General features: G+C 49.1%; 1 protein-coding gene across 1 annotated transcript in view; it reads right to left on the reverse strand.

Annotated features, from left to right (window-relative positions):
- The window catches only part of LOC131592510 (Golgi phosphoprotein 3-like), a 147,093-nt gene that overhangs the window by 19,456 nt on the left and 113,687 nt on the right, over nucleotides 1–13,950 (reverse strand). The window lies entirely within an intron of this gene.

Here is a 13,950-nt window from a genome sequence, read left to right on the forward strand (position 1 = left end):
AGAAAATCATCCAGGTTCTCCTGAAAACCAGTTTTGCCATCAAGAAAAGCAAAGTTAAGGGACCTGCTCGAGAGATCCAGTTCCTGGGAGTAAAGTGGCAAGATGGACGGCATCAGATTCCTACTGATGTCATCAACAAGATCACAGCAATGTCTCCACCAGCCAACAAGAAGGAAACGCAAGCTTTCCTAGGTGCCATAGGTTTTTGGAGAATGCACATTCCTGAGTACAGTCAGATTGTGAGCCCTCTTTACCTGGTCACCCGCAAAAAACACTTTCCAGTGGGGCCCTGAACAGCAACAACAAGCCTTTGCTCAGATCAAGCAGGAGATCGCTCATGCAGTAGCCCTTAGCCCAGTCAGGACAGGACCAGATGTGAAGAACGTGCTCTACTCTGCAGCCGGGAGCCATGGCTTGTCCTGGAGCCTTTGGCAGAAAGTGCCTGGGGAGACTTGAGGCCGACCACTGAGATTCTAGAGCCGAAGTTACAGAGAGTCCGAAGCCAACTACACTCCCACAGAGAAGGAAATCTTAGCTGCCTATGAAGGAATTCAAGCTGCCTCAGAAGTGATTGACACAGAAGCACAACTCCTCCTGGCACCTCGACTGCCAGTGCTGGGGTGCATGTTCAAAGCAAAAGTTCCCTCTATCCACCATGCCACCAATGCCACATGGAGCAAGTAGATTGCCCTCATCATGCAATGCGCCCGTATTGGAAACCCAAATTGCCCTGGGATTTTGGAGATAATTACAAACTGGCCGGAAAGTGAAAACTTTGGTCTCACTGATGAAGAAGAGCAGGAACAAGTAACACAGGCTGAAGAAACTCCACCGTACAACCAACTGCCAGCAAAAGAAACATGCTATGCTCTGTTCACTGATAGTTCCTGTCGCATCGTAACGATGAACCGGAAGTGGAAAGCAGCTGTATGGAGCCCCACACGACAAGTCGCAGAAGCTGCTGAAGGAGAAGGTGGATCTAGTCAACTTGCTGAACTCAAAGCTGTTCAACTGGCCCTAGACATTGCTGAAAGAGAGAAGTGGCCAAAGCTCTACCTCTACACTGAGTCATGGATGGTAGCCAATGCTCTGTGGGGATGGCTGGAAAGGTGGAAAAGGGCCAACTGGCAACGCAGAGGAAAGCCCATCTGGGCTGCTGATGAGTGGAAAGACATTGCTACCAGGGTAGAGAAACTGTCTGTGAGGGTCCGCCATGTAGATGCCCATGTCCCCAAGAGTAGGGCTAATGAAGAGCACCGAAACAATGAACAGGTGGATCAGGCTGCAAAGATAGTGGTGTCAAAGATAGATTTAGATTTGCAACACAAAGAAGAGTTGTTCCTAGCTCGATGAGCCCATGACGCCTCAGGTCATCAGAGTAGAAATGCTACCTATAAGTGAGCACGAGACCAAGGGGTAGATCCAACCATGGACAGTATTTCTCAGGTCATCCATGACTGTGAGACGTGCCACGATCAAGCAAGCCAAGTGGTTGAAGCCGCTATGGTATGGTGAGTGTTGGTCGAAATATAAGTATGAGAAAGCCTGGCAGATCGACTACATCACACTGCCCCAAACCCGCCAAAGCAAGCACTACGTGCTCATGATGGTAAAAGCCACCACTGGATAGTTAGAAACTGTGGGTACGGAGGAGCCCGCTGGGCCCGAGATACTGGCCCTCCCCTGGAGAGGAGATACTTCTCTGTAAGAGCGACACAATGTTGCTCCCAGGGGTCTTTGAGTTAGTTATGTTAAACTGTTGTGTTTCATTGGTGTTCCCCCCTGCTGTCCCACCCCGATACAGGTATCTCGGGCTTCCCCCTGCCCCTCTCCTTCCCCATAAATATCCCGGGTTTTCCTCTGTTCGGGAGATTCGCTGTTACCGGCACCCTTTGCCGAAGCTTTGCCTGAATAAAGGCTTGTGCCTCGGTGGAACGCTGGACCAGCTGTCTCGTCCCTGCTTCCTGTGTTGCCTGCCGCCGCTGCTGCCGAGCTGAGCTGAGCTGAAATCACTATACTATTACTGAGCTGAGCTGGAATCACTCGACTGCTCGAAGCTGCTCGCATGCGCTTCGGGCCAGCCTTTCTCAAGGCTGCTTCTGGAGAAGTCGCGGTGTTCCGGGCTTTCTGCCGCCGCGGCAAGTGGCGACCCGAACGTGGGGCTTTGAAGAAGCCCTGAAGAAGCGTCCGCCTGCACCTTCAGCTGTGAGGCGAGCCGCCGTTGGAGCCGCCGCCCCTCGAGGAAGCTTGCTTGCGTTCTAGCAAGAAGCGATCCAAGAGGCTGCGACCGGGACCCTCGCTGACCATCTGGGGCAAGGGAAAGCCCCTGAGGACCGGTCGCCAGGTGACCACCCACCCAGCAGCTTTGTTTTCGCCCGCCGGCATCTGCCGAAGAGAAATTGTAAGTGTATCCCGTGAAAGGTTTTTTCTTCGGGCTTTTTTTTCTTTTTTTTTGCTGTTTTACTGCTGGGTGGGGAGTGAAAAAGGATGGGGAATGAGTCCTCTGTATTGAGGCTGACCCCACCTGAGAGGGACTTTTATATCCAAGTTGTAACTACCTTAAAAGTGGGAAATTTTAACTTTTCTAAAGGGGATTTAAAAAGATTTATTCATTGGGTTTTTAAACATTTTAAGATTAATTCGGACTCTGCTAAATCAGGAATTTTTTGGGATAGTGTGGGGAGAAAGTTATATACAGTTCAAGCTAAAGGGGATTTTTCTGTTGCAAAGTTTTTTCCTGTGTTTCAAAATATTATTTTCTCATTGGAAAAAGAGGGAAAAAAAGAAGAGGGAGTTTTGGGTCCCCAGTTAAATCCCCCAACCCCGTCAGCCCCTCCAGGTGTCCCTGAACCCCTTTCCCTATCTGAGAGCCAGTCGGCGGGTGGACATTGCCCCCGGGCACAGGGCTGCTGCCGTCTCCCTGACACCTTCCCACTGTCTCTCTACCCGCACCAGGGTGGCAATGGCCATGCCGCTCTGGGTCTTTCCCCTACCCTCTCTCCTATGCCCTCACACCCGGTTGTGTACCCCCCAGTTCCTAGCGTTAGCACAGATGGCGCCGGCAGCGTGGCCAGCCCCGCCATTTTGTCCCACTCCCACCCCGGTTTTCCCGCCCTCGATGCCCAAAATGGCCACTTTCCCGCCTTCACCCCTTCTCTTCCTGCCGCGTCCTGCTCCTCCTCCCCCCCCACTGCGTCGTTGGGTGTAACCGCGTCGGGCCCTCCCCCATCCATCGGGAAACCCCTCCCCGTCGCGGGCCCCGCTCATGTCCCTTTGTGCCGGGGCCCCGTCCCCAGCGGCGCGCCCGCTCCAGGGTCCCTGTGCCCTGGAGGTCGGGACGGCTCCGGCCAGAGCGGGGCCACCCCCGCTTCCCCACGCAGCCACAAAAGGGTCAGCTCTAGACACCTGAGCCGGCCCCGTGCTGCCACCAAACACCCCCCATCTCCACTAGGAGATGAGAGCAGTGAATCTTCTTATTCAGATTCTGAGTATGAAGATCACTGGGCTGAGGTGCAGAGGGAAGCCACACGGGCGGGGAACTCAGCTCTGTCCCAGAAAATACTTGCCTTTCCTGTAATAAGGAGGAGAGACAGGACAGGGGCACAGGTTGCTGCATGGGAATCCCTTCACTATAGGGAACTGCAGGAACTTTGTAAAGCTGCCGAGGAACATGGCAGGAGTTCACATTTTTTTAAACACCTGCTGGAAGCCTCCTTCTCTGCCCACGTCATGGTCCCGCATGACATCAAAAATATTATGAACTGCCTCCTCTCTCCAGCAGAATACATGTTGTGGGAGAGGCAGTGGAAAAAACATTTAAAGCAATTGGCAGATGTTTATGCAAGAGATGCTAACAGACCCAATTTTACTTTAGAGCAATTAGCAGGAGAAGGAGATTTCCAAAAGCCCCGAGATCAGGCCCGAGATCTGCCTGAAGCAGCTTTACAGGATATAGCTAATGCTGCCAAGATATCTCTTTTTACTACCCCTGATGATAAAGTGCCAACGCAGTGCTTCACCAGTATTAAGCAGGGGGCAACTGAGTCTTTTATTAAGTATATTGATAAGTTAAAAATAGCCATTGAAAAACAGATAGAGAGCCCTCAGGCACAAAAGGAATTATTAGTAAAAATAGCAATGGCCAATGCTAATCAGGAGTGCAAAGCAGTTTTGCGAGCCCTCCCTCTGGACCCCGAACCAACCATAGATCAGATGGTTGAAGCCTGCACCAAACACTCTTCTGCCTCAAGTGAGAATACAGTGGCACTTGCAGTGGCTAAAGGAGTGGCAGAGGCGATATCTGGAGCTTATGCTGCAGACCCCAATAGAAATTGTTGTTTTAATTGTGGTAAGCCTGGACATTTTTTCAAAGACTGTCCGGAGAGACATTCTATACAACCGCCAGCCCACCACCGATTCCCCAGACAGAACTGGCATTCGGGAAACTTCAAGCAGAGCGCGGGACGGCCCCGCGCTTCGACATCAAATCAAATGCTGCACCGCTCCACCCCTCCTGCCAAACCCACCATCCTGCCTCCACGGGGGCCCCAATATTAAACCCAGCAGGTGGAGCGCTTCAGATGGGAACCCGGCGTCAACTGGTAACTAGACTCTCTTTATATATGAAAGGTGACTGTGTTTACAAAGTCCCCACAGGGAAACGTGGACCACCAGGCGGTCCCTCTAACATCTTAATACTTGGGGATCCAACTAACTGTCCAGGACAAATTCATACTATTCCTGAAGTCCAGACTATATACCCTGGAGATGAAATTTCCATCTCTTTGACCTGCATAGACCCTCCTTATTATTTAAAGGAACAGACTCCTGTGGCACAGGCCTTTTTACTTCCTAGTGACTGCCCAGATCATGTTCCCCTCAACCCCAGTGCTATGTGGACACAGGTTGTGGGCTCCTGCAAACCCATTGTGGACTGTAGCCTGTTTTGTTATGGGGAAAGGATTCAGCGCCCAGGAATGATAGACACTGGAGCAGATGTTACCATCATCGCCCGCTCCGAGTGGCCAGACAATTGGGAATTACAGCCTGTAGCAGGCATGATTTCAGGAATTGGAGGGATGACAGCTTCCACGAGGAGCAAACGGAATATTGTCATCGAAGGACCTGAGGGACAAATGGCAACCATCAGGCCATTTGTGGTGAGAGCACCAATCACCCTCTGGGGACGGGATCTCCTGTCCCAATGGGGAGCTTCTCTGAGGATTCCCAGCAGGGATTTTTAGTGGGGGTCACTGAGAAGCGCGCCACGCCTACCATCCCCCAACTCACCTGGAAACAGCACCATCCAGTGTGGGTTGATCAGTGGCCCCTATCTGAGACCAAACTGCGCGCACTGGAAGCTCTCGTAGAAGAGCAGCTTGCCAAGGGCCACATCACTGAAACCAATAGCCCTTGGAACTCCCCTGTCTTTGTCCTATGCAAACCAGGCAAGGACAGGTGGAGACTCCTTCATGACCTCAGGAAGATCAATGATGTTATTGAAGACATGGGCCCCCTCCAGCCTGGCATGCCCTCCCCTTCAATGCTCCCCCGGGATTGGAAGCTGGCTGTCATTGACATAAAGGACTGTTTTTTCAACATACCCCTCCATCCTCAGGACGCCCCCAGATTTGCATTCTCGGTTCCCTCTCCAAACAGACAAGCACCTTTAAAAAGATACCATTGGCTAGTCCTTCCTCAAGGGATGAAAAATTCTCCTACCATCTGCCAATGGTACGTGGCCTGCATCCTGTCACCTGTGAGGACCCTGTTCCCAGATGCCATCATCCTCCACTACATGGATGACATCCTGGTTTGTGCTGCTGACGATGACTATCTGCACCGGACTTTACAAAAAACTATCCAGACAATCGAGGACGCTGGATTTGAGATCCGTGAGGACAAGATCCAGCACACCTGCCCGTGGACCTACCTAGGACTTCAGATCCGTGAGCGGACCATCGTGCCCCAGCAGCTGACCATCAAAGATGACCCCAAGACCCTGCGGGACTTGCATCAGCTCTGTGGGTCCATCAACTGGATACGCCCTCTGCTTGGGCTGACAACAGAAGTCCTTGCACCCCTCTTCAACCTGCTCCGTGGCAGTGAAGCCCTCGACTCACCGCGCTCCCTCACGCCGGAGGCTCGAGAATCCATCACCAAGGTCCAGGAGGCCCTGTCTTCACGGCAAGCCCACCGGTATGAACCCAGCCTGCCCTTCCAGCTGGTTGTCCTGGGTAAGGCCCCGCGCTTACACGCACTCATCTTTCAATGGGACACTGCATTGAAGGATCCTCTCCTTATCATCGAGTGGATCTTTACACATAACCAGCCCACTAAGACTATCACCACTCCACAAGAAATCATGGCTGAGCTCATTAAAAGAGCTACAGTCCGTCTCCGCACTCTTGCAGCCTGTGAGTTCACCTGCATCTTCCTCCCATTGGCAACTGGAAGTTTGGAGCCTTTGCTCCAAACCAATGAGAGCCTTCAGTTCGCTCTCGATAGCTATTCAGGCCAAATTTCTACACACCCACCTAGCCACAGACTTTTCAAAACCACATTTAATTTGGTCCCCAAATCATTGCAGAGCAAAACACCGCTCCAGGCCCTGACGGTTTTCACAGATGGCTCAGGGAAATCCCACAAGTCAGTCATGACTTGGAAGGACCCCAGGACACAGAAATGGGAGTCTGATGTCCAAGTGGTCGAGGGATCACCACAGATTGCTGAATTAGCAGCTGTAGTCAGAGCTTTTGAGAAATTCCAAGAGCCTTTCAACCTGGTGACTGATTCGGCTTATGTGGCTGGAATAGCTATGAGAGCAGAACATGCATTTCTGAAAGAAGTCTCTAACCCAAATTTATACAAATTGCTTTCTGAATTAGTATATCTTATCTCTCACAGAAAGCAACCTTACTATGTCATGCATGTGAGAGCGCACACCGACCTCCCAGGTGCCATTGCCGAAGGAAACAGGAGGGCAGATGCCTTAGCCATGCCTGCTGGAGCAGCCAATGTCCCTGACATTTTCGCACAAGCGAAATTGTCCCACCAGTTCTTCCACCAAAATGTGCCTGCACTGATGAGAATGTTCAGACTACCCAGAGACCAGGCTAGGGCAATAGTTGCCACCTGTCCTAATTGCCAATCATTCCAAATACCTGTCGTTAACTCTGGGGTTAACCCCCAAGGACTTAACAGCTGCCAGATATGGCAAACCGATGTCACTCACGTCCCATCCTTCGGGAGAGTCAAATACGTACATGTCTCCGTAGACACCTTCTCTGGTGCAGTGTTTGCCTCAGCCCATGCAGGAGAAAATGCCAAGCACACCATCCGACATTTTCTCCTTGCTTTTGCTACCCTGGGAGTCCCAGAACAAATTAAAACAGACAATGGACCTGCTTACATCTCTCACAAATTAAGAGACTTTTTCAATGAGTGGGGGGTGAAACACACCACGGGCATTCCTCATTCCCCTACAGGGCAATCAATAGTAGAAAGAACCCACCAAAACCTAAAAAGAGTCCTTGATCACCAGCGGGGAGGAACAGAGATCATTCCTCCCATTGAGAGGCTCTGTAAAGCTCTATATGTCATGAACTTTCTAAATTGCTCGCCTACAGAGCCTGACCCCCCTGTAATACGGCACTTCTCTAACTCAACTCATGCCAAACTCACAGAGAAGCCGCCGGTGCTGATCAAGGATCCTGAATCACAACGGACATCAGGACCCTTCCCACTGATTACCTGGGGGAGAGGGTATGCGTGTGTGTCCACACCATCAGGACCTAAGTGGCTCCCAGGGAAAAATGTAAAACCTTACTTAGGCCCTACAAACCCTGCACCAGATTCAGAACTTTCAAAGTCTCCTGAGACCCACACAGGTCCAGAAAAACAGCAGTCCACTGCAGCCTGGAAACGGAGACGTCGTCGGAGTCCACAGAACCGACCTGCCACCAGACCAACAACCAGACAGAGGCCAAACTGTCCTGCTACCAGAGCTGCAACGAGACGACTGCCAACGTCACGCCTGACACCGTGACAGTACACAAGTCTTCTTAACTCCCTCCCCCTTCCCCTTCTTGCCCTCGTTGCCTAGCCCAAATTGCCAGCTTACACCCAAGTGCACCTCTGCTGCTGCTGGTGTCGAGTCTTGTGTCCCCAATACACAGAATAACCTTGCTTATAATTGTTTAGTTTTTTGTTTTTGTTTTTTTTTTTAAAGAGGGGGGAGACGGGAGAGGAAAGGGAGAAAGAAAATAGCTCCCCCCCTCCAAAAATTAGAGCTAATCTTCTATGTCCTGTTGTAGAAAATGGAGAGCAAAACCATCCTTGAGTTCCTGATGTCCCTGATTATCTGGATGCTCCTGAAAACATCAGCTGTGGATGCCTGGCTAGTAGCACAGCCCCAGGAGAACGTGTGGACCACCCTCGCAAAGACGCTCCAGCAAGAACACGTGCTTGTCCATGGGCAGCGCCACCAACCCTCTGTCATCCTGCCTGGTAGGGATTCCTTTAAAGCCCCATGAATATCCTTTCACAGGGAAAGAACCCAACCCAGTAGACACTTGGGATGAGTGGACAAAGATCTTGCCCCATGCACCAGAGGAACCCCAGGAATTAGAGCTTTTGGGATCCTCCAAAGCTGCCTACTGTATAAATTTTAATTATCACCCAGTAGCCAATGCATGGCCTGCCTCGAAATACCAAAAGGCAATTAAATCAAGGAAAAATGTGACTCCCAACAGTAAAATTTACAGTCAGTCCAAATGGTGCAATTACACCAGCAGCACACGATCCACCTCCTCTCACTATCCCAGAGTGCTGCCCCGGGGAATGTTCTTGATCTGTGGGGATAGAGTGTGGGCAGGAATCCCTTCCCGACTCCGGGGAGGTCCTTGCACGCTTGGACAGCTTACCATCCTCACTCCAAATTCAACTCTAATAAATGATTGGCTGAAAAAGAATGAATTGGCCCACCAAAAGAAAGATCTCACACAATTAGATGAAAAATGTGATAACCAAATTAAAGATCGGTCCTACACGAAGAAGATGGTGATGTCAGCATTTTTGCCGTGGGCATCTGCTGCTAAAGCCCTTGGTGAGCCTTCTCACCTGGAGTGTTGGCTTGGTAAGCAGGCCAACCGGACCTCCTCTGTCCTGAGTGACCTCCTGACAGATGAAGAAACTGTTAGGCATGCTACGCTACAAAACCGAGCTGCCATAGACTTTCTGCTCCTGGCCCATGGACATGGCTGTGAAGAATCAGATGGTTTATGCTGCTTTAACCTCTCCAGCCCCAGTGAAGGCATTCACGCCTGCATCCAGAGACTCCAACACGCAGTCCAAAAACTCCAGGCTGAAAAGGAGCCCCAGTGGCTTGAAGACCTTTTTGTGAGCTGGGGACTCGGGAGATGGGTTGCCTCCGTTCTCAAGAACATTTGTTGGGTTTTCTTGATTGTTATTATCTTCCTAAGTATGTTTTCATGTTTTAAGAAGCTATCAGCTAACTCTCTAGGGGATGCCTTTTTAATAAATAAAGAAGTGGGAGTTGTGGGTACGGAGGAGCCCGCTGGGCCCGAGATACTGGCCCTCCCCTGGAGAGGAGATACTTCTCTGTAAGAGCGACACAATGTTGCTCCCAGGGGTCTTTGAGTTAGTTATGTTAAACTGTTGTGTTTCATTGGTGTTCCCCCCTGCTGTCCCACCCCGATACAGGTATCTCGGGCTTCCCCCTGCCCCTCTCCTTCCCCATAAATATCCCGGGTTTTCCTCTGTTCGGGAGATTCGCTGTTACCGGCACCCTTTGCCGAAGCTTTGCCTGAATAAAGGCTTGTGCCTCGGTGGAACGCTGGACCAGCTGTCTCGTCCCTGCTTCCTGTGTTGCCTGCCGCCGCTGCTGCTGAGCTGAGCTGAGCTGAAATCACTATACTATTACTGAGCTGAGCTGGAATCACTCGACTGCTCGAAGCTGCTCGCATGCGCTTCGGGCCAGCCTTTCTCAAGGCTGCTTCTGGAGAAGTCGCGGTGTTCCGGGCTTTCCACCGCCGCGGCAAGAAACCTACCTTGTGCCTCATGCTACTGCCCGGAACACCATCCTGGGACTTGAAAAGCAGGTCCTTTGGAGGCATGGTACCCCTGAGAGGACTGAGTCAGACAATGGGACTCATTTCAAGAATAACCTTATAAACACCTGAGCTAAGGAACATGGCATTGAGTGGGTGTATCATATCCCCTACCATGCACCTGCTGCAGGGAAAGTGGAGAGGTACAATAGACTGTTAAAAACTACCTTGAAAGCATTAAGTGGGGGATCTTTCAAAAATTAGGAGCAGCATCTAGCAAAGGCCACCTGGATAGTTAACACCCGAGGTTCCACTAACCGAGCAGGCCCAGCCCAATCCGAGCCCCTGCATAAAGTAGATGAAGACAAAGTCCCAGCAGTACATTTCAGAGGTTTGTTAAGAAAGACAGTTTAGATCAATTCTACTTCGAGTGCAGACAAACCCATTCATGGAGTTGTTTTTGCTCAAGAACCAGGTTGCACATGGTAGATAATGCGGAAAGATAGAACAACACAATGTGTACCTCAGGGAGATCTGATTGTTGAGTGAAGATCATGAATGAATGCCCTTGTCTGTATATAATGTATGTGTTGTAGAGTTAAAATATATATATATTAATTTTGATAATAAGTTAACGATATGGGGATAAGGGGTGGAACGTCCTGGGGTGACTTTATGATACTGGTATCCCCAATCGTCTGGTTTATGTTATATATTAAGTTCTGCACCTTCAAGACTGGCTTTGAGAGCAAGAGAGGGCGAAGAAGAAGCGCGCAGTTTGTGTTAAAGAAAAACCACTCCCACACATCCCGCTCCTAGACTGTGGTGTCGGCAGCACGAACAGACAGTGGGACAGAGCTTCTCTCTGGCTTTTAGTTAATTTTAGCTAGCTGAGGCAGAGAAGTTCCCTGGACCTTTGTTTTTTTCCTTTTTTTTTCTTGGATCTGTGCAAGCCTGCTCTGGACTGAACACCCAGCCAAACCCCGGGAGCTCACGCCTTTGGCCCACCGGGGCCTGGGCCTCAGCACTTTCCAGCACCGGAGGGACTGATAAGAACCTGAGTGAGCCAAGCTACACCACATGAAAAGGACTTTTCTTCCTAGACTTGCCATCCCATCGAACAGCGAGAGGTTTTATTATTTAATATTATTCAATTTCTGTTAAATAAACAGCTTTTTCCACTTCTCTCCAAAGAATTTTTTTCCCTTTCCCGGACCAGTTGGTGGGGAGGGGGCATTTCCCTGGGGAAATCCCCATTTAGAGTTTTCCTCCCTAATTTGCCCTAAACTAGGGCACTTGCTTAGCCCGCGGGCCCTGTAGAACCCTATAAAAGGTGTGCTAAAGATAGAAATAAACGGCATTCACGTTTACTTCTGTGAAGGGTGGTGAATAGCTGGCCGTCTCTCAATAAGGGCCGCACTTTGTTGCAACAGTAGTGGGGGATGTTAGTAGAATTCTGGGAATTGCTTGTGATCTGCATGCACCCTACAGACCCCAGGTGAGTGGTAAAGTTGAACATATGAATGGAACCCTCAAAAGACAGATTAGAAAAATTTGTCAAGAGACATCTGTGACATGGGTTCAGGCTTTGCTTATAGCCTTACTGAGATTTCACATACAACCAAGGTGGAGGGGCAACATACGTCCCTATGAGATATTGTATGGCAGGTCATATCAAATTCTGCATATCCCCAGAGAAATCCATATGAGGGGGAAAATTGACTAACAAAAATATTTAATGGCTTTAAGCTCCACTTTGCAGAAGCTCCGGAGATTTACCATGTTATCCAGACCCATAGGACTGGACACACCTGCTCATCTGTTCCAGCCTGGAGACTGGGTCTATGTTAAATGGTGGGACAGCGACCCCTTGCAAGCTAAGTGGAGAGGATCGTTCCAAGTCCTGCTGACCACCCTCACTACAGTCAAAGCTGTTGGCAAAGGACCCTGGATTCACTACTCCAGAGTTAAAAAGACTTCTGCTCCTGAAATAACTGGAAAAACAGAGACAGATACAGATGATGATATGGTCTAAACTGTTCTTTTGTGTCTGTTATCCACACTGTTGATAACCATGACTCAGGTGTAGACACAAAATTTGCAAAGCAGAATGGCTGTCAATTTCCCACTAGCCTCACAAGGGGGCATGTGTAGAGTCGTTAATACTAGTGTTCTTATGTAGATCAGAGAGGAAGGATTAATAAAGATTTGGCTAAAATTTGAAGACAAACCCAAATTCTACATCAGGTAACTCTCACAAATCTTTCATACACTTACCTCATGGTTACCAAATTTGGCTTGGATAAAACATCTATTCATACTGGCTATATTTGTAGTTGGTGTCTGCATAATAGCTGGCTGTATGATTTGATGCTGTGATTTCTGGTCACCTTTATGGTCTAACATCAAAGTGGTAGAGACTAAACAATGTGGAATTTTTGTCAAGTATCTAAAGGGGGGAATGATGCCTAAAGATTTTTAGCTTCTATGTATTCTTAGTGTATTTGTAGCTTTTTAGACTGTTAATGCATGGTTGTAACTTCTAGTACTTTTCCAGCTCTCTTTTCCACTGCAAACCAACCCTTATTGATACATTCCTGAAATTCTGTTTAGTCTTATTTGTTAGTTTAGCAAGGACATTTTGTTTTGCACCATGTATCATAGACATAATAAAGGTAGAGTTAGAGGATCAGGAGGGAGGGATCCAATGGGGCAGAACCTGGGAGGGGAAGGAGATCACCTAACCAACTGCTCTTCTAATTGGACAATATTTGCTAGATATACTAATTGCCCAATCTTATAAAATTGTACAAATCTAATTCCAGGCATGTTTTTTCACCATATTGTGTACCTGAAGGCTTTCAAGTAAAGGTTTGCTTTTATATTATTATTTTAACGTTTTTTTGGGAAGGTTTTGTTCTATTTCCAGGCAACACCACAAGACACCATTTTAGGCCCAGTTGTCTTCGACATCTTCATAAATGACTTAAATGTAGGACTTGAAGCTATATTAAGTTTGATGATGACACTAAATTGACAGGAGCTGTCGACTCCTTCAAAAGCAGAGAGGCTCTGCAGAGAGACCTTGACAAATTAGAGGGCTGGGCAATCATCAACTGTATGAAGTTTAACAAGGGCAAGTGACAGATTCTGCACCTGGAATGGGGAAACTGAATATGCAGACAGACTGGGGAATGAGAGGCTAGAGACCAGCTCTGAGGAAAGGGACCTGGGGGTCCTGTTTGATGGCAAGTTGAATATGAGAACAGTGTGCCCTGGAGCCACAAGGATCAACCATATCCTGGGGTGCATCAGGCAAAGCATTGCCAGCTGCTTGAGGGAGGTGATTTTCCCACTCTGCACTGGTGTGGCCTCACCTCAAGTCCTGTGTGCAGTTTTGAGCACAAACACCACAATATAAGAAGGACTAGTGATAGGCCCTGAGAAAACAGCTAGAGCAGTGTCAGGGGAGGTTTAGATTGGATATTAGGAAAAGGTTCTTTACCCAGAGGGTAGTTGGGCACTGGAACAGGCTTCCCAAGAAGTGGTCATGGCCCCAAGCCTGACAGAGTTCAAGAAGTGCTTGCACAATATTCTCAGGCGCGTGGTGACTCTTGAGGCTGTCCTGTGCATGGTTAGGAGTTGGACTCAATGATCCTTGTAGGTCACTTCCAACTCAGGCAATTCTATGATTCAGTGATACTCCAAGCTTCCACTATCACCCATTTCCAATTACAGAGCAAGGCCATTATATCTCCAGGGTGCAGTGCTGATTTACTTCAGAGTCAGCAGAAGACACGTCTTCCACAGAGCAGAGATGTCCTCTGACACTTCCATCTAGATCCTTTCTGTACCAAGTTAAGTCAAAAGCAAGTAACTT

The sequence above is a fragment of the Poecile atricapillus genome, chromosome W, assembly GCF_030490865.1.
Source record: "Poecile atricapillus isolate bPoeAtr1 chromosome W, bPoeAtr1.hap1, whole genome shotgun sequence".
Lineage (NCBI taxonomy): Eukaryota > Metazoa > Chordata > Aves > Passeriformes > Paridae > Poecile > Poecile atricapillus.